The 23,880-nt window shown below is 39.2% G+C and overlaps 2 protein-coding genes across 2 annotated transcripts in view; one reads left to right on the top strand and one right to left on the bottom strand.

Moving 5' to 3' along the window:
• The window catches only part of Idh (isocitrate dehydrogenase [NADP] cytoplasmic), a 47,710-nt gene extending 32,340 nt beyond the window's left edge, over positions 1-15,370 (bottom strand). The window contains exon 1 of the mRNA XM_089232277.1: positions 15,152-15,370. The gene's annotated coding sequence lies outside the window, so the exon portion shown is untranslated. The remainder of the gene's footprint in view (positions 1-15,151) is intronic.
• The window catches only part of Taf8 (TBP-associated factor 8), a 120,420-nt gene that overhangs the window by 3,463 nt on the left and 93,077 nt on the right, over positions 1-23,880 (top strand). The gene's annotated exons all lie outside the window — the stretch shown is intronic.

Below are 23,880 nucleotides of genomic sequence, written 5' to 3'. Positions count from 1 at the left end.
CCAAACAAGAATTGCCAGACTTTTTTTGGGGTGGTGGGAGAGTGGGAATCTTGATTTTCATGATGTCAAACATGTTTGGCAAGCAAGATGCTTGCCCTTTGACAAGGGGCAAAACCTTGGTGAAATTGGAAATCACCAAATTTGGTGCAACCTCACTTACAGAATCTTAGCCGAATGAGTAAGTAACATAACAAGTACAGTCGAATCCTGTTTTAACGAATACCGTTATATCGAAAATCTCGTTTTAACGAATACCGTTATATCCAAAATCTCGTTTTAATGAACACTTTTCTAATCCCTCAAATAAGTTTACATAGGAACAATGCAAACAACCTGAAATTCCTTTATAATGAAATTTCGTTATAACAAATCGATTTCTTCGGTCTCTTGGAGTTCGTTATAATGGGATTCGACTGTATATGCATCAGCTCGTTCGGTTACTCACTCACTGGTGACAAACTGTTGTCTGTGAATTTTTTGTCATGAATTTTCCAATGTGTGAAGTTTTCTTATAACTAGGATCAGCGATGCTTAATTTGTTATGTACCATGGCCACCCACATCCTACAGCAGGGCCCCCATTCTGGGATCTTTGACAGGCCCCTGTATAGTGAAGTTTTGCGTAAATAAATGAAAAACTAAGAATTGTCCTGGACCCCCCGCCCTATTGTAGCCCTGTCATCTCTACCCTTGTAGGATGTCATGGTACTATTTAAATCTGGTGGCCGAAAATTTGAAGAATTAGTGGTCTAGAAAATTAGAAGTAAAATTTCAAAAAGGTGGCAAAACCATAAATTTGCCTGTACCTTGATAGCCAGAGACCACCACCAGTAAGTGACCAAAAAATTTACCTAAAGGGTGTACATACAAGCACATGAGTAATCTAGAGAGAGAGAGAGCAAAGTGCCGAAAGAATGAGTGACAGAAAAAGTGACAGAGAATTTGTTCATATGGAGTGACCCAGAGCCAGAGAGTGTGTAAGTATGAGAGTGATGTAAGAGCAAGGAACCTGGTGAGTTAGCAGCCAAAAGAATAACCTAGAGGAGGGGTTATCAAATTGTGCGCCTCCAACATTTGGCAGGGGTGGTGTGACAGCTCTGGGGAGCCAGTGAAGCTTGCGGATAAGCATTGAATAGGGAAAGGAGGCACCACGGGTGGAAAAAGTTTAGAACCCCTGACCTAGAGAGTGTGTATAAGGATAGGATTGACAAAAAGAGTGACATGGATAGTGTGCAGTGCAAGCATGAAAATGACCAAAACAGTGTGCAACCGGGGCAGATCTAGAGCTTGCTGTTGGGAGGGGCAATTTTTAAAGGAGAGGGTGACCATACGTCCTGCATTATCCTGTATTTTCCGTGACAATCACGGTTTTCTTTCTGTCCCAACATTTTTTGAGAAAAAGCTCCAGATTTTTACTCAAAGTTTTCTTGAATTTATTATTTACACAAAACATTGATACAAGTAATTTTTAATAGATTTATTAAATGCAATATTATCATATTCACATTTTGCTTGTGGGGGGGGGGGGTGATCAAACCAATCACCCCCTCCATAGACCCGCTTCTGGTGTGCAAGCATATGATTAACCAAAACAGCGACCTAACTAAGCAGCTGAGTAAAGAACAAAAATAGTGACCTGATAGATGTGAAAACAAATGATCAACCACAAGAGTGACATAGAGAGTGTGCAAAGCAAGCATGTGAGTGATCAAAACAGTGATCTAGTGAGCAAGGGACAAAAAAAGAGGGACCTAAAGAGTGTGAAAGCATGTGAGCAACCAATAGATTACAGGCGGCATATCCATGTGGGAGGTTGCTAAACAGGCTATAGCCAGGCTGGCAAATTTGAGGAATGGAAGATCAAGAAAATTAGGCTAGAATGGGAAATAGGTAAAAGGGCGGCAAAATTTGTATAGCCTACAGGTGACAAAACCACCATAAATTTGCCTCCAGCCGCCATCTATTCTTCAAACTATGAATGAAGTGTAAAGATTGGATATTTGTACTGTTGTTGGTCTGTTGTTCTCTGTGATGAGACTTTTGAACTCAGAGATCAATTCATGTCCATGCCTTGCAGTTGGAAACGACAAAAAATCAACTTCATCCAACCTTGAATTTATTCACTGTATAAATAATAATAAATACAGGAAATCTCCTTGAAGGAGTCGCCACTTGTTCCTAAACATAAGTTGGACCTTCAAAGAAGTGGCTTCTTAGTAAAAAAACTGATTCAGTGGAAAGCCTATATCTTTCCTTAATGATCCCTCCATGACGATATCATCTGTACAATGATATTAATCTGTGTTCGTGATACGCTTATGCACTTTTCATAGGTTAATATAATCCACCTATCATGATAGGTTTTCCTTGTCTCTTGAGTATCATTCCATGACATTTCACTGTATTCAAAGGAAGAATTCTGTGTCAGGGAAATATAATTCCAAAGGGTTCCAATGCTCTCTGTGAAGTGAAGGTGACCCTTCAGAAAGGTTTTATTGTATTCTCAGGCCACTACTGCTGGCGCTCATTGCAACACCCCAACCCCCATTCTGTCGAAAACAAACAGTACAGTATATTGAAAGGAAAAATTTATAGCTAAGTCTTCTTTATATGAAAACATTTGGGACTTTGTAACAGATTGGCTGCTACAGTATAACTTGAGGTTGTAACAAGCATTGACTGTACATAAAGCGAAGGTGCTTTCAGTATATCTGAGGTAAAGTCTTAATATACAGTATACCTTTATGTTGCCAAGTTTTCAACCATGCCAAAATAGTGATATTTTGCCAACGTGGTCCTCACTGTCTCTAAAATATGCATGGTTTTTTTATAATTTGAATGATAGGTTCTGAATCGGATCTGGCGATGAAAAAATAGTCGTCAAACAGTGGTATACTTTTTATTGGGAATTTACCCCGCAATTGACTGGGGAATATGGCCAGACTGAGCTGAAACCATTTAGTCACTATTTCAGGCTGTGGAAGGAAAAACCAATGTAGAGCAATAAAATCAAGCTGTTTCTCGGCTGAAAATAAACAATTCTGGGTAGGGGGTATAAGGGATAAGCTAAGGGATTTCTGGCAGTACCTATCCGTTTGCTGGGGGGTGTAAACGCTTGTTAGTTTTTGACATTGACATGAAATCGATTTGGGTGGATTCCAGTGATTTCATAAAAAGTTAATTTCACATCAAATAGCAAAATCTAGTCAGGAAAGTGTGTTTTAGTTTCACATCTCTTCTCACCTTGTAAAGCAGGCATCTCTAACCTATTGCTCGTGAGCACCACAGTGCTCCCTAAAGTACCCAGAATGCTTGATGTTCATGTGCGATTTCGTGCTCACAAGAACTTGATCACCGTTCCAATTGAAACACTTTGTAAAAATTGCATTCAAGAATTGAAATCATCCTGATTTCATGCATTCATATGTTAAGTTTTGATGACAAATACAGGTGGTGCTCGCGACTGGAGAAAGGTTGAAAACCTTTGCTGTAGAGGAACTGCTGTTTTGAAATAGGCATTTACATTTGCGCTCCAGACTCATGTTTAACATACTGAGAAATTGAATTTTCCTTATGTTAATGCCGAAACTGATACCCATCAGTATAAACCATATACCATCTCTTTATGTTTAACAGTTTGTTGGGGGAATGCATTTGACACTTTTCTTGTACTGGTTTTGTTTATGTCTGCTCTACTTTAGTCTACCATGCTTTGGTTCAGGGAGATGTGAAAGTCAAGCATCGATCATCTAATAAGTAAGACTTGACTTGGTAAATATCTATCAACTAATAAATGGCTCTGCACCATCCATGTGGCATTGCTCGCTCTTGTGATTAATAATTTCATCGAAATTAAGTGTGGCCCCCACACTGAGCTTGTTCAAGATTCTTGCTTCTCAGTCAGACAACATGTCTAAGGAGCAAGAATTTTGGAAAAGCTCAGTGTGGGCCAACTTTAATTTAGATGAAATGATTAATCACAAGACAAGCAATGTGTTGATATCAGAAGTGGGCGAGCAGTTGCTGCCCTGCTCACTTTCCAAATAATGTATGGCAGAAGCAAATATAATCAAATCCAGATAAGTTTAATGTGCAGCGGCTGCAAAAATTCCGGTTTAAGAGTTAGGTAAAGTAAGATTTGGAAATATTTACAGTCAGTCCCGTCATTTAGGGGGGGGGGAGCAGGGGTGGCTGTTGCCGCCCCCCCCCCCCGGCTTTTGAAAATACACTAAAAATGGTATATACGTATATATGTACATACAACATACAATGAGTACACATGCTTTGCTCCCCACCCCCCCCCCCCCCGGAAAAAGTTGAAATGACCACCCTGTTTACAGTGCTATTTATGAATATCATATTAGTAAAATATGCCAAACTACTTTAGAAGAAATTCATTAAATTATTTAATTTAATCATATTTAATTATTGAATAAGAAGATTTAGAAATAAACTAGACATACATACCGTATCATATGGAAAGGGACGCATGATACTTATATAAATGAAACGAATTAAATAAAGTTAGTACAAGATTATTTTCTGTAAAAAAAATGCTGTGAAATTTTGTGAATAAAATCACAAATTAAATCACAAAACTTAAATTTTGTTTTTTCTTTACATAAATCCAACGATATTGAAGTAAATGTAACCTTGTATGGTATGCATGTTATTGATGTGTGGTAAAGTTCGTGATTAAAAGAAGTATAGAAGATCTTCTGGGAAAATATAGGCTTAAACTTAACCCCTAGGTACATTGCAGAAAGAAAGCTGCTCAATTTCTAGATTTTATGTGTGGAAGAAATAGCAAAAAATAGGAAAAAAATAGAAAAATGTAGGGAGTTAAACTTAGCAATTAGCTAAACTGCATGAAGTATTTTCAGTGCAATACAATGTGACATTATGGTTCTAATTAAAAAACAGTGGAATAATTTTTTATGTAAAGCCTTGAATTTTGTGCCCTAATTGCTGATTCAAAATATGAAGTAATATAGTCAAAATAATAGATTTTGTACCAACATAAATATAATTAGGCTTTCAACTTTACTTTTTGTATTAAAATTTTCTTGTTTTTTCACCAAAACTCATTAAATCTGTGAAACAATAAAAATGTGTAAACTATTTATTAAGTAACATCATGCAAATCGGAAATGCTGTGATCTATTTCGTTAATATAGATGGCAGCATCTAATAGACCTTATTCTGTGCTTTGTTTATAATGTTCAAGGTTTTTAAGATTGCTGTCTGTTCTGCTTCTGTGTCTCTCGCTCTCTCGAGCATCCGTAATCATGTAGCCAATGTGTTAACATCTATTTCTTTCGTGCTTCTTCCTTTATAATGTGTGTATGTGTATTAAATGTAATAATTCAATAAATTCACTTCGTCTGCTATCGTCTTTCCACTCTGACGAACATTTCAGCAGGTATGAAACATGAAAGGATCCACAATTATGCAAGAAAGAATCTTGTCAGTAGAATTTGTTTCATTTAGTTGATGCTGAATGATTTTTTCGTTGGACATAAAGTTAATCAGATATCTGCACCATATGTGTGATATTGAGTCGCCACCACACATTCACTTTAGTGTAGGGTTACCATATCCAAATACTGAGAAAAGAGGAAGTCATCCTTAGTCATGTTGCTTATCCCAATTTTCCCAACAGATGGTGCCACTATTCCAACCAATAAAACCGGACATTAACACAAGAATTTCTCCCAACTCTAAAACAGAACCACTAAATAAAAGCAGAAACGGAAAAAATTCTGGGAATTACGACGGCTATTTTGTGAATGCTCGTGGGGGAAAAACATAAAAACACTCATGTCAATGAAGAAATATTTGTTTCAAAGTGGAAGAAAAAATTTCCCCAGAAAAAATGAAAAATAATTCTAGAAACCTCAAAAGGAGCCCGGGAAAAGAGGCAAATTTTACGAAACGTAGGAGGATGCTTGAAATGAAATCAAAAAGGAGGTCGGTTGGTAACCCTTTTTTAATGGGGGGGAGAGAAGCTCATGAATAAAAGCACTTAAATAAAAGTTAATTCATGCTCAACGACTTTTCATGTCACACAAACACAGATTTTTTGGTGTTGTCATTTTTTGCTTGTAGTTTATTCATTAATGCTTAATAAAATTTGAGAGATTAGGTGAAAAAAAACTGTTAGGTGATATGAAAACATGCTTTCTTAATGATTAACAAGATTTGTTTTAATTAATAGGCAGTCAATTTTAATAAAAAAAAGTCAGATTTTTTAAAAATTTTCGTACCCTGCTAAATTATGGGGCCCTGTCATGACCTCCTAGGGGCTCGTGGCCCTTCACCAATTATTTTTTCGCTCAGTTTTTGGATATCAATAATTTCATGTCATCAAGAAAACATTATCCCAAGAGTGAAGCCATTATGGAACAACTGCTGCCATCTAATATTTATGCAGAAGAATAATAATAACAAAACTCGCATATAGTATCATCCCTAAAAACTAGATGGCAGTATGCTCTTCATCAAGGAAGTATTTTTCACATTGTGAAATCACAGTGGAACTTCTGTTAACGAGTGATGGTTCGTGCAAAAATTTTGCACTTTGTTCATTTACTTCCACGTTATCACGACTGAGCAGTGGGGCACGGGCCGGGGGCCTCAAGCGAAGAGGGGCCTCAGAAAAATCAATTGGCCCAGGGGCCCATGATACTCTTAAGACGGCCCTGCGACTGAGCTGATGCTTTTTTGCTTCCGCTCACACACGTGACTTTGAAGGGCTAGCTCATGAACAGGAGCCACTGCTTGTCGAAGAGATTGTGTGATTTGGGAAGACCATGGACTGGAGGTGCTTGAGGATTTCATTCAAGAACTAAGTGATGGATCTCTTTTTTTTTGCACGCACCAGCAAGAGTTTATGGACGGTATCTCAACTGAGAAAGAAAAAAGTAAGGAGATATCCCTCATATAAAATGAGGTTAGAGAGATGTGTAGGGTGTGGGAATCTTGTGTAAAACTCAGTAGAAAAGAACCGGACCCAAATAAAGCTGTAGCGGTGTGCGAGCAATGAATCTGTCCAACGAACACTGCAATTCTTCATTTCCTAGAAATCCTAAAAAGGAGACAAAAGCGAGTGTCATTGGATAAGGTTCTTTTTGAAATTCAAGCAAAAAGAATAAGTTTGCAAACAACAAGTGAGTCTGTAAATCATCCTAAACAATATTCGTTTTGAGTAAGTTAATTGTCAATAATGTTTGTAAACATTATCGTATTGTATGTTTGTTTATGGCGTTATTTATATTATTTATATTTTATTATTATTGTGTTAATTATTGATTGAATGCCGGTTTTTATTAGTCATTTTTATTTGAATGAATAATTGTGGGACGAGTTATCGAGTTTCCATGATTTCCTAAGGGGGAAGTTTGATTCGAATAACGAGCACGTTGGCTGAACGAATTAAATTAAGCTCGTTAACCGAAGTTCCACTGTATATAGGGGGCAACTAGAACTAAGGCAACTTGATAAATATTATAGTGGCCAGGGCCGGAGCGAAGGGTGCGGTCGCACCTGGCCGCTAAATTTTTGAGGTCGCAAAAGGGGGGGATGAAAATGTTTTGATTACATTTTGACAAAGCAATAGCTTAAAATTCAGTCCAAAATAGAGGACCTCTAAGGTTGAGGGCCTGGGTAGATAATCGATTTTCTAGTTCTGACAGCCCCAAGTCTTCAAGTGCCTGGGGGCAGGGCCGCAACTAGATACTTTGTCATCCGGGGCAAGCCGGCACTTTCGCGCCTTTTGTAATTAGGAAGCAGTTAAAGGGTGAATTCGGCGCCCCCTTCTGATTCAACGCCCGGGGCATCAGACCCACCTGCTCCCCCCCCCCCTAGTTGCGGCCCTGGCCTGGAGGCGCACTTGCAATTTTTTCACTGGAGAGCGGACACCATGTCCATATTTATTGCCAAATGGCGTTTTTTTATGACTACGAAGGAGTTTTACAGTCGTTCTCGGGCACCAGAGTGCCAGTGGATACCCTGGAGTAATGAAAATGTTCAGAGGGACCGCAATTTTTTTTTTTTTTTTTTGCACCGGGCCGCAAAATATTTAAGCCCCTTTCTTGATAGGGGCTATAACTAGAACCGACAAATGAAAAAGGAGGATGTCTGCGTAATCACCCTTAGTGACGGCACTTATCCCAGTTTTCCCAATAGATGGCGCCACTACTCCGATAAATATAACTGACCACAACAATAATTTTTCCCAACTCACAGAACCTCTAAAAAAAGTATAAACAAAAAATTCTTCGAATTTCAACGGCTATTGGTGAATGCGTGTGGGGAAAAAACCACAAAAACACTCATATCAATGAAGAAATATATGTTTTAAAGTGGGAAAAAAATTTCCCCGAGAAAAAATGAAAATTAATTCCGGAAACCTGAAAAGGAGGACTAAGTCGAATTTTGAAAAACGTAGGAGGACGCTTGAAATGACATCAAAAAGTAAGACATGCCCTCATAAAGGAGGGTGGTTGGTAACCCTAGTTAGAGCCATGCAGCAGTCAAGAGGAACAACAGTGAGCCAAGATCAACCATGTTTACATCAGTAACGTGTATTCATTGCGTGTTTATAGATTGCTTTGAGCTTGTCAATTATGTGGACCTTTGGCACCCATTTTTGTTTCCCCCTCTCCAAGCTGGTACTTTTTTAGGAAGAGTTTGTAGCCTTGGTAGTCTGTATCTGGAATATCGTAAAAAATATTTCATCAGGCCCGGCTGCAGATTTAGCATGAAAACTGCCATGTTTGTTGACGCATAAAAATTTGGACGGCTTTTACCAGCAGTTCAAAAACATCCTGCGCGTATTACAAAATTGCTGTTATCTGTTGTTCAGAAATAGTACTAGTCGATAGTTTTTTTTCTAGATAATAGATAGCAGCACGAGTCATTCATTTGTGATTCATCAATGAAGTTCTCAAATTTCTAGGTAGATGGCAGCAAGAGCTGCAGTATTTTGACACGCACATTTCAACATGTATCAATTCTTTAGAAATTACGCAGAGGAATGTAGACGAGGTGCATGTTTGGTTTGGTAGTAGTAGTATTTCGACATGGACTTCAAATTAAGGGATGGGACGAATAGTGATTTGGCCGAATAACGAATAGCAACCGAATATCCGTCTCATCTCTTCTTCAAATTGTATTGGTACTAGGCTGACCCTATTGCCCCGGGAAACATTCAGAGATTTGGGATCTCAAACACGGGAAAACACTTGCGATTGCCAATTGTCGCAAAAAATAATTCCAAAGCTGAATGAAACCGCTAATTACCAGTCTCTGAAAAATTGCCGAATGGCGGGAAACAAAATACTAATAGGCGGAGGTGGACATGAAGGCTTCGGGAAGCACGATGATGATGACAATACATATAGACACACTTAAATGTATAGGTCATCTGCATATATTTCCCCCCACAAGGGTCGATTATGCCCCTGCCCCACAAAGGTAGGGCTGACAGGACCCGAGACGGTTTTTATCATATCCTTAATTTTCGCGATATAAATTGTACTTCAAAAATTCATATGGAAAATGTGATCGAGGCTCAAAGATCCTAGCCTAGAAGCTCCCCCCCCCCCCATCTTATCACCAACCTATGTGCGAAACCGTCAGCATTCCCACGCGTCTGTGCAGCTGCTATTTACAGAAGCATTTGGCCAAGTTGTTTGCAAACTAACCTGCATCGATCGAAGTAAATTTGACTCATTGCCTTGGAGCTGACGATGCCGAAGCACAGATATCTTCGCACTCAAAATATGAATGGATTCCCATTCTCTCCCCCAATCGTTATGATTAGAGCCCGGGTTATATGCATATTTTGGCCTTTTTTAGCATTTCTGCATATAAATGCTTAAAATCAAAGAATTTTCAATATAAGTGCATATTCTTTTTATTTAAGCTCACACAATTTTTTTTATATTTTTTCAAATAAATATTGTTCGTAATATTTCCATAACATCGGTTTTTTCCCGCAGGTGAAATTCAGTAAATTAATATACATTTATAAAGTATTTTACGAATATTAACCGTTTTATTGTGAGGCTGTTGCTAGAGATATGTCAAGTGTTAAATTGTTTTTAGAAAATAGTGTCGAATTTCTTTTGTTATTTTTGTTTTCTTTCTTTTGTTATCTTTTGTTTCTTTTGGTATTTTCCTTATGGAGCAGCTACAACAAACTAAAAATTAAAAAATGCCTGAATATGTAAAAGTTATTTGTGCATGTGTGTGCGGTATATATATATATATATATGAGAGGATATTTTTTTGTAAATGAACACGCATGTGCACTAAGAAATAGAAAAGATGTGTTTTTAAAACACGTGATTTTTTTAATGCATATTTTCTCTTCTTTTTTTTTTTTTGCATATTTCGGAATTTTTGACTTTTATAAGATTTCTAGTACATATTTTGGGATTTTTAGTGCACATTTTTGCATTTTTAAGTGCATATTTTGCCACTTTATAGTGCATATAATCCGGGTTCCAGCTATGATTTAATAATTTAAAAAATCAAATCGGAAATGTTTCTGATTATTTCAGTTAGATGGCGCTTCGTGCAGTACACCAGCAGCAAAAGCAATATATGGAGCACACTAGCCATCCATCGAGCTTGATGATGCCATCTGTTGGGCATGAATGCATTCTCCAAGGGGGTCAATCAAGTGTATTACGTCAGCATCGATGGAGGAGGGGGGGGGATTTCCGATTTGCTGACTTGTTGACGACAGGGGGAGAACGTTTGGATGATGTTTACATCATCAACCACCCTTTATAAAAATATGAAATATTGTTAATGGCATCTTGGTGCGTCGAAAATGAGAAAACCTTTCTTTAGTTTGTGGGCTCCTGAACTGACAGGATCCCTATTGATCAATCCCCTACAGAGCCACTTTAGTGATCTCTAAATGTTTGCGGTTCCAAGTGATCTGGAAATGTGTTCGGGCCGCTTAATTGATCTGGAATTGAGCCATGCCTGACCTGACCTGACCTGAATAAAACGATTTATGGCGGTTCCGCGGCACGTTCGCCGTTCTACCGCACTTAACAAGCGGGCCAATGGGGTGGCCTATAGTTGAGCCATGCATCACTCAAGTAATCTCTATATGTGCCACGGATCGCTTAAGTGTTCTGGAACTGTGTCGCGATCCGTAAATGCACCGCTTAGTTCATTTTTACCAAATTAGTTTTGGGGAGGAGAGCAGGCCACATCAGTTAACCCCCAGGGTTACATTCCGTCCGCGGGCCAAGGGTTTATCTATATGACTTACAGGGTGAGTCGCAATAAATTTCTTAAAAGTAAATTTTTAGTACTCGGCCTTCAAATAACATTGAAGCTAACAGAAATTAATTATAATTATTAAAGTATTTTCTTTGGAAATTTCAATTTTTCAAATCGTCTTTGATCGTCTTTGATTTCGCGTGCACTCTGTGTAACGTCACATTCCCCAATCGCTTAATAGATGGCGCTACTTCCAAAACCACCACCGCAATAATTTTTCCGGACTAAAAAAGAACCGCTATATATATATATATAAGGGTCCTCCTACGTATTAATATTTTTAAAAAATCGCACTTGTTTCTAATTGTTTCAATTAGATGCCGCTTCTTGCAGTAATCCCACAGCAAAAATGATGTAGGCAACTGTAATGGGTGCCATCTGTTCAACGCTATATTTGATAGGGCAAGCGTTTTCAACTCGCGGGCCACGTTTGACGTTCGGATCTTTTTGTCCTGACCCGCCGATAAATTTCAGAAAATGGTTGAAAACATTTGAAAAACGGTTTGTTCTGGAATAAATGAAAGAAATAGTTCTGGAACAAATTGATGAAAAAAAGTTAATTGAAGAAATAATTTTAGAATTTTTGAAATAAATGTATATTTAAATTATTGAAAAAAAATAACTTAATGAAAGATTAATTTCATAGTTATTGAAAGAAATCACATATCAAGAATGAAACATTTAGAAGGAAAATAACTTCAGAATTACACAAATAATTACAGAATCATTTAAAATGATTTCAGATGAAAATTAGTATCGGGAGTTAATTTACTCAATAATTAGTCAAAAACTTTTTGAGAAAAAAAATTAGTTAAAAAACTGGTCGAAATTAATAATTAACAAAAGAAATAATTTCAGAATAAATGAAAATCTTCAATTATTTTTTCCGTGTTCAACTCGGAACTCCATTGGCCCCTTCTATTGAGATGTCACTAAATATAAATACAAAGCCACAACGGACAACAATGCTCAACGAGGTGGCTGAGAAAAAGATGCCCATAAAAATATGGATGTGATATATTTAAAAAAAAAAACAGCAACTTAATTAAAAATGCAATTAACACAAATTATAAACACATGATAAAATATTATACAATGGCCATAAAGAATACTTATGGTTGTCTTATTCTAAGTATGAATAGCTTCAAGATTTACCCCAACATGTTTTTCGTATTTCTTTTTAAACGTGTCAATTGTGTTACAATTTACTACCTCCGGGGGTAAGCTATTCCATTTAACAACCCTATTAGAAAAAAATTCCCTGCGACACGATAGCCTTGCATTGTCCCTCACCAATCGATACTGGTACCCTCTTGTAAAAGCAGTCGATTGGCGGTGTACTAAAAGTTCATGGTCCATCATTTCCATACCGTTGAACACTTCGATCATCAATTACGTGCGTTGGTGGCCAGCGGGCTTCGTGGGAGGTTTCAATTCTGCCTGCGGTGTCCGAAATGTTAAAGACCCCTGCGGTATGGTAAAGGATGAAATTTGATGTTTTGTTATGGGTTGCCAGACGTCCTCTTTTTTTTATGCCATTGTAAGCGTCCTCCCACGTTTTAGAAAATTTTTCCTTTTTGCCCTCCTTTTCAGGTTTCCCGAAATACTTTCTCTTTTTTTTTTTTTTTTCTTGCACTCTGAAATCTCCTCGTTGAAATGAGTGTTTGAGTTTTTTTTCAACCCACCACATGTTTACACACTTTGACCAATCGCCGTCAAAATTCCCGCAATACAATGCCCAACTTGCCTTCAAGCAGAACAGATGCTATTCTAACCATGGATAGCTTACTCCAGGGTAATATGAGAAATACAGTCCGAAAAACAACTCTGGAAAAAGAACCGTAACATCCATTTTGAGAATACTATACTATTGTTTGTTCACTAACAGCTAATGTGTACTGGAATGGAGGGATTAAGAGGGGGGTGTTACCTCTTCCACACACACATCCAGAAAAAAAGGGAATATATGCGCTGATTCTTATGACGAATTACAAAACCCCTGACAAAAGCACAACGCGTCGAAAAATAACCCGAGAGTAGAGAAAGGAAACATGTCGCCGTGATTCAGGCAAATTAATAAAACTAATATGAAACTAACCAGAGAATGGCAGGGCCGTCTCAAAAACATCATAGGCCCTCGGGCAAAGCGATTTTTCTGAGGCCCCGAACTGACTAGAAATGCCTACCTACCAATCAACATGCTTTCTCGGAAATTTAAACCAGATTTCATTTTGATGAGACCCCTCTGCAATTTAGGCCGTGGGCCGGGACGATGGGAGCATTTCATTATAAGCGAGGGAAGACGGGTTGGTATTTGTTTTGTGTTTTTTTCCCAGTTCCAACTCAAAACGTTGAGTTACGGCTCAATTCCAAGATTTTTTAAGAATTTTTATCATCAGTATAATGGCGCCATCTGTTGTGGAAATGGAGAAATGTGACATTATCAAAGGTGCACACGCAAGTGTCCTCTTTTTTCAGTTTTTCCAACTAGTAACCCTATTTCGTTATGCTAAGCGAATACTTCCGCATCGCAGTACCTAAATTATGCGTTAACTACTTCGATCGCCCTTCGTATTGGAACAGTCTAATATTTAGGTATTATTGTTGTGCAGAAGTAGGGTTACCAGCTTCGGAAACTGAAAGAGGAAGACGCCTGCACGCGCATCATTAATAACGTCACTTTTCCCAATTTTCACAACAGATGACGCGACTATTCTGACCAATAAAACTTGCTGTAATAATTTTCCCAACTATAGGGTTAACGATTCGGAAACTGCGAAAGGAGGACACCCGTGCAAGCGCACTCTTGGAATGTCACTTTTCCTTATTCTTACAACCGATGGCGCCACTATAGGGACAAAAAAACGGATCCTTGATAACTTTGTACTACTAATTTCTGTATTACTGAATGGAAGAGAAATAATACTCCCCTCCCTCAAGAGTGTCATCAGAGGTCTTATGACATCAGAGGCTGCCGTGCAAAGCGATTTTTCTTCGGTTCCCCCCCCCCCCCCCATCGCCAGAAATACCTTCCACCCCATTTACATACTCGCTGTCAAAAATTTGACCAGATCTCATTTCATGAACCTTTTTCTGCACTTGAGAATCCCCCGCGTCGTGCACGGGCCTCCATGCATTAATATGGCGCTGCCCTCCCTTCCCACATCGGTGTACGGCTTTGGCTGTTAGTGAGCAAACAATGATATTCTCAAAATTGAGGTGTTGCATTTTGACTGCTTTTTTCATATTATCCTGGAGCAAGCTGGGCCGTTGTTAGAATAGGCTATCATCTGCCCTGCGTGAAGGCAACTTGGGTTCCCGTACTCTGGGAATTTTGACGGCTAGTAGTCAAAGTGTGTGAACATGTGTGAAAAAAAAACGCAGTCGTACAAACACTCATGTCAGTGACGTTTCTCAGAGTGAAAAAAAAATTCTCCCAGATAAAAAATAAAAATAATTCCAGAAACCTGAAAAGTAGGGCTAAAAGTAGAATTTTCTAAAACGTAGGAGGACGCTTGAAATGGCATCAAGAAGGAGAACGTCTGGTAGCCCTACACTCATGTCATTCAAGAGAGATATGTTTCATATAGTGGAAAGGAAAAAAGAAATAATTTCGGAAACCTTAAAAGGAGGATAAAAAGGCAAATTTTCCGAAACGTAGGAGGACGCTTGAAATAATTTCAAAAAAAGGAGGACGTCGGAAATGCATGATAGGTTTGGAATGTGAGAAATTCTAGTGGGGGGGGGGGAACTAGTAGTTACTGTTTTCATATTCAGCATCTCGAAAAACAGTAGGCTAGTACGCCGCATAGGAATAGGCCGGCAGCAAGAATAAATAGTCTCACCTCATATTTCCAGTCGTCCCTCATAGATGGCAGCATGGTAGAAAGGTGTGCTGGCATTGTTATCGTGCTGACTGGCGGGCTTGTGTACGCGGAGCAGGAGGAACACCGAATGGCAGTCCTCGTTGGACTTTTTTTCTCCTTGGTTCTCTCTGACTGCTTGCTAGTCGTGGAAGCGGAATGTAAAAATGAGGTCGAGCTCGGCGCTATTGAACTTTCTCTCTGACAGGATTAATTGCATCGATGAGCGGTCGTCACGGCCATTTCAACAGCAACATGCCCTTCTCACAGAGCGAAGTGATGCTCTGGGGTCTTCCAACGCAACTCGAAATTCCAGCGTAGAAATTAGTATAATTCAGTACTTGTGTTCTTGAAAATCATCTTCCGCCATTCAATTATCACGACTCCCCTCCCCTACACCTGGGGCCTCCAGACCTTTCTCACGTGTGCCCATATGTTACGACGGCCCAACATGCAGTGGCGGCTCGCTCTTGCGTCACGACATTCATGAAAATACCATCTCAGATAAGTGATGAGCTACGACTGCAAACCATAGATACAAATACAACGCCACAACGGACAAAATGCCCAACGAGGTGGCTGAGAAAAAGATGCCCATAAAAATATGGATGTCAAAATACAGCAACCCAATTAAAAATGCAATTAATAAAAATTATAAACAATATGTACACGTGATTAAAAATTATACAATGCCCATAAAGAAAATTTTGGAGAGGAGTGAAATTACTCTTCAAAATTATTTTTTCGGATAATGCTTGTCACACACACATTAGAAAGGAATCGCAGACCTGTTGCTACGTTTAACGTAAATTTATTCACAAAATATCGCGCTGAATCTGGCATTCTGTTCGGAAACCACTAGCACATAGCACTGACTATCCATACTCATCGTTTCTCAATACCTAAAAGTCATTTCAGTCAACAAAAATTATTTCTGAAAAGAAGTTGAATCAATTTTTATATCCCCTGGATCCTATGTCTCATTGAATAAAAATTTCATCCTTGCCTGACATGCAAAACAATTAAAGCATTCATTCTTGTACGACCAAAGCTACCAAATGGAAGCATTTTTTGCTGAGAAATGGGCGGGGGGGGAGGGGGCTAATGCAAAATTGGTTCAGATACAAGTACGTTTGACCCTCTCATTTATTAAGAGCACCTTTAAAAGTTCCTAATGTTATGTCAGTGAATTAAATCTCAAGAAAATTGAATTGTTATAAGATGTGAATTTTTATAGGGCCCTTTAAAATTTTCAATGAGATGGATAGAATGGACCATGAATTTTTAATACACCGCCAATCGACTGCTTTTACAAGGGGACACCAGTATCGATTGGTAAGGGACAATGCGAGGTCGCGAGGGAATTTTTCTCTGATAGGGTTGTTAATAAATGGAATAGCTTACCCCCGGAAGTAGTAAATTGTAACACAATTGATACGTTTAAAAAGAAGTATGATAAACATGTTGGGGTAAATCGAGAAGCTATTCATACTTAGAATAAGACAACCATAAGTATTCTTTATGGACATTGTATAATATTTTATCATGTGTATATATTGTTTATAATGTTTCTAATTACATTTTTAATCGGGTTGCTTTATTTTTGAAATATATGACATCCATATTTGTTATGGGCATCTCTTTCTCAGCCACTTCGTTCGGCATTTTGCCTGTTGTGGTGTTGTATTTGTATTTTAAGTTTGGCTGGAACGATGCGTTCGGTTTAGTCTCTAAATTATGTGTCGGTCTTATTAGCCCTCGTGCGTACGAAAATACGGTAAAACCCCTTACATACGGTCACCCCCGCCTTTACGGCCAAATAGTAATTACCGTTTTTTTTTTTAATTTCTCCAATAACACCCCCCCCCTTATTTACGGTCACCCACTCTTTTACGGACTAATTTTTTTCCCCCACAAAAGAGGGGGTTTTGCTGAAAAATTAGAAATGTTCCATACATGCAATGTTTATAATATAGGAAACGAAAATTATTTGAAAAAATTGTTTTATAATAGCCGCTTCTTCCTCTTAGAAATGTCTATTTTCTTGGAAGGACGAGATCGTGGTCAGTTAATTGGTCACCTTCAATAGTATTGTTCTACACTGTTTTGGCAAAATAACAGGATCTCTCTTTGAAACAATTTAAAAATAACATGACCCTTTCCGGCGCAGCGGACGTTTGTTTTTGTGTTGAAAATGGTCTGTGTTTGCATCCACGTTCTCCTCCAAGAGTAGGTGTGTTGCCCTTGACTTCGAAGGCTATCGAATATTCAAATTGACGTCATTCTTTCGTCGTCGTGTTGCACCTGTATTTGTTCGAGTGCCAAAAGGTCTCTCTCTCTCACAGATATTCGGTATCGCATTTCTGACGCGATATGTCTCTCCCACCTCCCCCACGTTACGTCAGTAACTATGATGACAAAAATAATAAATATATACGTATAATTTTTTATTATTGTTATGTTATCACTCCTTTTTTTTTGATAGCGTGGGTGCGTGCACTTGTACCCTATTTTTTTTTTATTTATTTTGGAAAAGAGGCCTCCGTTTCGAGCCTGACCTTGCGGGCAAGTGGAAAAAGAGCTCCGTATCCTTGGGTCCGGGGATTGTGCGGGCTCTCGCTTCCGTGGTTTCGGCCTTGTCCCACATCGGCGGTTCCATATTCGCGCTGGTTGACTTTGCGGTGCCCTAGAAGCTTCGCTAAGCTGACCTTGAGGGTCGAGAGAAGAGCTGGAATAATATCGAACTCGGGCACGAGAGAGTTGAAGTCACTATATCTCTTACCCCGTTCCCTCTTTCCTCTTTTCGCGGCCATATTTATGTGAAGGTCGAAATACCATTTGCTCTCTCCCCCTCTCTTCATCACTTGACGTATGTGTGCTTTTGGCTGTTCTTTTTTTTTCTTCCTTTAATCCGACGTCATTTTGTTATTTGTATACAGTAAGGTTATTTGTATGAGTCGGCACTCATATATTACACAAAGTCGTGCAACAAATCCCTCGATTTGCCGAGCAACAGGTTGCAGAACACGTGCTGCGCGATTTTATGTATGAGTGTGGACCATAAGAGTATGTAATATGGGAGAGGTTCAGCTTTGCTCTGGTTCGGAAATTATAGAAGAAAAAAAATAAATAAAAATAGCTAGAGAATCTCGCGGAATAGAAATGAAAGAGGCCGAGGATGACGAATTTTATTTTCATATATAATTTAATTATAAATAAATATGTATAAATATTTTCATTGTGTGTGAAATGAAACATATTAATTTGATTCGTGATCTAAGAATGACACACAATCGATTTGTGGTGTCTGAAATACAACCCTATAAAGAATTTTCATTCAGAAATCTCTAGATATCGCGCGAATACGGTTCGAACAGGAATGTGAAGGGTTTACATTATTTGATCATTTTGTCGCACCACGGTCATTTTCTTCACGCGAGTACTAATTAGAACGGGGCCTACAATTTTTTGCCAATTCCGAACGGCTGCCTTTTTTCTACACACCGAGAGGTTAGTGCCCTAACCCCTCGATGTGGGACTCCCTGCGGTAGTAATCTTTTTCTGTGATGATGTCGCTGTTAGTGGTGTACCCCTGTGTCAGAAAAGTTTCTGGCAAGTACGAACCGGGTATTGAATTACTAAAGACAACGCCTATACGCCATAAATTCACCTTGTTCCTACATTATTGCAAATGCGCATTTTTTTTTTTTTTTAATCGTAAAGAATTGGAACGCCCGTTCAAATTGTTAAACTTTCCGAGATCGTGGAAAAAAAAACCGAATCTGTAAAAACTCGACCTTGCAGTTTTGTCATCTAGCTGCTATGTGGTAGGCACCATTTCGCATCGCGAAAATCACGGGTGTGTACGCAGAATCGGCTTTTGGAGGGGCACAAGGATCTTATTCTTCACAGAAAGTTTGGGTCACTCAAAAAAAATTTTAAATTAGCAGATAGTATGAAAAAATTTATTTTAATTCCCTACAAAAATATTTTTAATTTTTGATCTTCGGGGAAGGGGAGGAAGGGAAGAGGCCCTTTATAACCCTTCCCAAATTTTGCTTTTGGTAAAAATCCGGGTTTGGAACCTGCAATTGCGCAATCGTAATTGACTAAAAATGTGATTTTCTAAGGTTTTCAAATTTTGAGTTGGCTATTCCTTTGAAAAAACTTCTGGCTGCCACGGTGATCACACAGACCTATAACACAAATATGTATACATTAAACTTCAAATGCACGCATTACCAGTTTGGAGGAAAGATGAGGGCCGCAACTGGGGGGGGGGGGACAGGCGGATCTAGTGTCCTGGGCTCTGGAATAGAGGGGGGCACAAAATTCACCCTTTATAACTGCTTTTCCTACATTACATGGGTGTGCCAAAATGTATGCTTGCCCGTTTGAGAAAGTATCTAGTTCTTAAGTGTCTGAGAGAGAGTGAGAACTAAAATTTGCTTTAAATTTGATGAGAAGATATTGAAAGTGCCAAGATTTTGTTAATGAAATGTAAAATCAATCAAAAGGGAATTTATAGATTGATTTATTAGTAAATATATAAATGTGTGCCTCCAACTGTTAATTAAAGTGGATCCTGCTTATAACGTTTTTCAAAAAACCGTCGTAAAAAATGTAAATGAGAGAAATGTTATAAGCGGGATCAACTGTATATTTGTTTTAGATTTATTACATGTGCGGAATTCCATACGTTAACTTCTCAGTGCTAATGAGCTTCTTTGCAAGCTTTTCGTACAATGAAAGTAAATGAACTTGTGTGGATAGGACATGTTTTTAGAAATGAATTACTTGATTCACATATACTTTCTTCTCCTACCCAAAACTTGGCCCACCGCTCAGTCTCAACGAAGAAATATAAGCAGGTGATCAAAGACATGGAGCATGCTGGAAGGAAATTCATAGAGATACCAGTGAATTATGGGGGGCATCATTTTTTTCAAGATACATTTTATTTAGAGGGACCCTCTTTCACTCAAAAAGGACCCACATTTTTTGAATTACTTGTGTCCAGGTAAATTAGAATACAGCGGCATCTCTGCAGCTGGTCATTTCCCATGGCCAAGGAAAATCCGTGTTTTCTCATGAAGTCCAGTCCGATGATACACGGGTCTTTTATGTAGGCCACGAAGACGGTGGGTCGGTAGACGACCTTGGCGAACTTCACTGAGACTTCCAATTTTCCGCGCACAGTCATTTTCTCTCCCGTGACTGTCTGCAGCGTCAACGATGGTCGTACGTAGAGAAGTCGTTGCTGGAATATTTGATCCAGGTCCGTCCTGACGATGTTCAAGTTGGCTCCCGTGTCGATTACCATTCTACATGGGAGTCCATCAATTTCGCCTCTCACGTGGAGTCCATAGTCTCCACCATGCAGCTGTGAAACGTGGTACACTCGGCATGGCGTATTTCCCGTACCAGCATGCGCTCAGCAAGTGGCCTTTTTCAGATCTTTTCCAGCACATCTGTGACTTATCTTTTCGGTTCCCACGATCATTGGTGGCACCCTTCAAAAGATCTTTCAGCTCTCTGATGATGTCCGCCGTACAGTTCTCCGCAACAGCACCGCTGACCAGTCTGTCTCTCCTCGAAGTTTGCTGGGCTGCTTCGAATTTCATAGCGTAGACAAGAGCACTTCTCACGTTCTTGTATTCGCCCAGACGCAGCGCCTGCTTGACGTCGGGGTCCTTGACGGAGTCGACAACGCTCTACAGGGTCAGTCCATCCCTGATGTTCGGCGGGTAGTCCGGGTAAGCCAACTGCGAGAGCCTTTCGATGTCCATAGCCAGTTCTTGCAACGTTTCCCGGACTTCTGCTGTCTGGTCTTGAGTTGCAGCCGGTGGAAGTCCTTGAGGTAGTTTTCTCCGTACCTCGCTCAAGCGCGTTTGTCAGGCCTCGTAGCCGGAACGGTCCTCGGCGGCGAGCGTCTGAAACACTTTGGCGGCTTCCCCTCGCAGTGCGGCGGCTAAGTGGGAGGCCTTGAGAACACAGTCCTATCCATTCGCAGAGGCTATCATCCCGAACTGGGTCCTGAAGATCGACTACGATGTTCTTCCGTCGTATGTCGAGGGCTTGATGCTCAGCCGGTTGACGTTAGCTATGGCTGGCAGGACCTGGTGAGCGTGGTTAAGAGATAGGTCACAACGAGTTATGGTGAACGGGGAATTCTCTGGTTGGACAGGCGTCACAAGTGGAGTTCCTCAAGAAAGTGTCCTTGGCCCCATATTTTTTTTCACTTTTTATCGATTAACTCGATCAGGGTATCGATGGGATTGTTAGCAAATTCGCAGATGACGTGAAGCTAATGGGTGTAATCGGGAATCAAAGCGATAGAAAGTTGCTCTAGACCAACTTAAACAGGATTGCAGCATGAGCAAATGAATGGAATGGAGCATGACGTTTAGCGTTGACAAGTGCTTGGTCGCTCAATTTGGTTCGATCAACCCACGGTTCTCTTAGGGCCATTCAAGTATTACGTAAGCAGATTTTCAACCATTTTTGACACCCCTCTTCCCCCCCCCCCCCCGTCAGCAAAATTTCGTCAGCAGCTAAGAATATTTCATAGCTTCAAAAAGGGGTGGTTGATGACGTAAGCAACCTTCAAACCCCCCTTCCCCCCCCCTTGTCATCAAAAGTCAGCAAATCCGAAACCCCTTCCCCACCTCGATGCTGACGTAATACTTGAATGACCCCTTACGAGTTGAATGGTGTCACCATCTGGGATGCAACTAGGGTCATCGATTTAGGAATTCTCATTGACGAGCGGCTTAGGTTTTGTGAACATGTTCAGCGGTTGTCAAAAAATCGAATAGAATGCTTGATCTCATTTTCAAAAAGGTCTCTTCTCGTTCTCCTAAAATCATTCTTCCGCTTTTCCGACGCTTAGTTCGTCTGGGACTGGAGTATGCTGTAAGGTTGTGGAGACCATACCAAAATCCATACCTATAGAGGGACATTGACTTGGTTGAATGGGTGCAGAGAAGAGCTACGCGTGTCCTTATTGGCACAGCGGGCTTGAGTTATGAAGAGAGACTTCATTTTTTGAATATGTTTACATTGGGTGAATGCATTTGTCGGGGAGACATTATCGAAGTGTTCAAAATTTTCAGCGGGGTGGATAGCATGGACCATGAATTATTAGTGCTTCGTCAATCGACTGCTTTTACAAGGGGACACCAGTATCGATTGATAAGGTGCAATTCCAAGTTGCGGTGTCACAGGGAATTTTTCTCTAATAGGATTGTTAATAAATGGCGTTTTCTCGTCTTTTGCATTCAGTCATTCTAAGCTGAGAAATTGATTATAGTATACAACTGCTAAAAAAATTTTTTTTCTCAATGTTGCACTGTAGTTAGGAAAATTTGTATTTGATAATATTTTCTGATATTGTAATTATTTACAGTCGAATCCCGTTTTAACGAATACCATTATAGCGAAAACCCTTTTTTAACGAATACCGTTATAGCGAAAATCTCGTTTTAAAGAACCCTTTTCTTATCCCCCCCAGATAAGTTTACATAGGAATAATGCTAAAACCTTGGATTCCTTCATAATGAAATTTCGTTATAACGAAGTGATTTCTCCTGTCTCGTGCAGTTCGTTATAACGGGATTCGACTGTATAAATAATAATCTGATTTCTGATGATCTTCAAAAATAAAATGAAATTTTCATTTTCCAATAGCACGGAAGAGATCAGTGCCGTTTATTTTGATAAGTGATGTTTCGTTGTTTTGTTACTTATAAAAAAGTTTAAAATAATTTTGTCAATTAAATTGAAATTAGATGAATGGATTTTAAACTTCCAATGAAATTTCTAGGTCTAATGAAAAGTTTCAGCTAGATGTGTGACCTTGGTCAAAGGACTGATGTAATTTTTATAATTCGTTTTATATGTGCTTAGTTAATTTTATTAGAGGTGTTCAAATGTATTTGCCATACTTTACACTGTAGCGTAAATGATGAATACGAAAGAAAAACTAGTTTCTTCTTGAAAGAAGCAGAAGCAAGGTTGACAGTTTTCTTCAAGCGCGAAGAAACTGTCCAACTCTTCAAAAGACTGATGCAGTTATTCATTTGCGTACGTAATTAAATTAGGGGAAATTAAATTTACTTAATGTTGTAAAAAATACATTCGCTATATCTAAAGCATAAATTCTAAGGGGCAATTTAAGTATTACGTAAGCAGATTTTCAGCCATTTTTGACCCCCCCCCCCCTTTAATGACCCCTAAAGTATACGATAAATTATTGAAGGGAAAACTACTAGTTTCTTCCGCTGGTTTTTTTTTTTTTCGCATCGTAAGAAACTGTCCAACCCTGCCCCCTCCCCAGCTGACCAAAAATTAGAAAAACATTTAATATTTCTGAGAGAGAAAAATTGAAATATCGAAAGAAAATACCTTTTACAAAGAATCTTGACAAGTTTCTGTTAATCTAAATGCTTTTTTAAGGATTGTAAAACTTCAAATTTCTCGGGAAGAAAATTTTTGTGCTCCCTCCAAATGTCGATCCTGCTTACTCCCCCCTCCCCCCGCCAAGGATCCCCTGTGTTGTATGATATAATCTCTCGTTATATTTTCATTCTAATTTCTGCTGCGGACTACCTTTGTAACCCGAAAACCACTCGGTGATTATCATTTCAATAGTCGTTCTCGGAATTGTCCTTAAATTGTAGGGCTTGGCCTAATTGTCCCTCGTGTGCATG

This window comes from Pholcus phalangioides, unplaced genomic scaffold (assembly GCF_987345545.1).
Source record: "Pholcus phalangioides strain wild (caught in Gottingen) unplaced genomic scaffold, Ppha-v1.0 ptg000005l_1, whole genome shotgun sequence".
In the NCBI taxonomy this organism is placed as follows: domain Eukaryota; kingdom Metazoa; phylum Arthropoda; class Arachnida; order Araneae; family Pholcidae; genus Pholcus; species Pholcus phalangioides.
The sequence above is the reverse complement of the archived record's forward strand: the minus strand, read 5'-3'. Positions and strand labels throughout refer to the sequence as shown.